Genomic DNA, 746 nt, shown 5'->3' on the forward strand with positions numbered 1-746 from the left:
AGAGAAAGACTTCCTCCTCTTCATTTTCCTCCCCCTATCTGTTAATGCATTTTGGTCGTTAGCTGCTTTATAACCCATTGAAAATCATAGATGACACTCTTGATTTGAAAAGTCAGCAGTTTGACAAAGAACATAAGCAGATCCTCTCTTTAGCTCAGGCATTAGAAACAAGGATGAGAAGCCATTTCACCCCCACCTTTCCTTGTCATTGCGACCACAGAGGAAGTTGGGATTGCCCTTGCTACACCTGGGGCAGATGGCTGAAGCACTTATCACTGGTACTGGGAGATGCAGGGGAAAGGACAAAGGGGAGAAACAGGTGCAGGCACTCAGCAATGCTCTCCCTCCTACCTGCTTCTCCCGTGCTTCTGAGCGGTTTGCATGACAGGCTGCTCCTGAGAGACGAGCACCTTGGGAACAGGAGGTTTCCTCTGGCTCCAAGGGTTGAAGTTGGGCACAACCAGCGCAGGAAGCAAAATTAAAGCTGACACCAGGCAGTCTGGTGTTACAGCTGTCTGCATTCCTATTGATCTGAAGGCTTAGTCTGCATTCTGGCTTTATCAGCCAGTGGCATCGTGACTGCCATCTCTTCCCTCTCATCCTCCTAACCTGGAAAACACTTCTGAGGGTGCTGAGAGACAGTTATCAAAGATCCACTGCCTAAGAAAAGAACAACATGCCTCAGAAGAAACAGCTGCCTGGCACCTTTGATGAAAGTTTCTTGACACTTTTTCTATTTAATTAAA

This window comes from Meleagris gallopavo, chromosome 3, assembly GCF_000146605.3.
Source record: "Meleagris gallopavo isolate NT-WF06-2002-E0010 breed Aviagen turkey brand Nicholas breeding stock chromosome 3, Turkey_5.1, whole genome shotgun sequence".
NCBI lineage: Eukaryota > Metazoa > Chordata > Aves > Galliformes > Phasianidae > Meleagris > Meleagris gallopavo.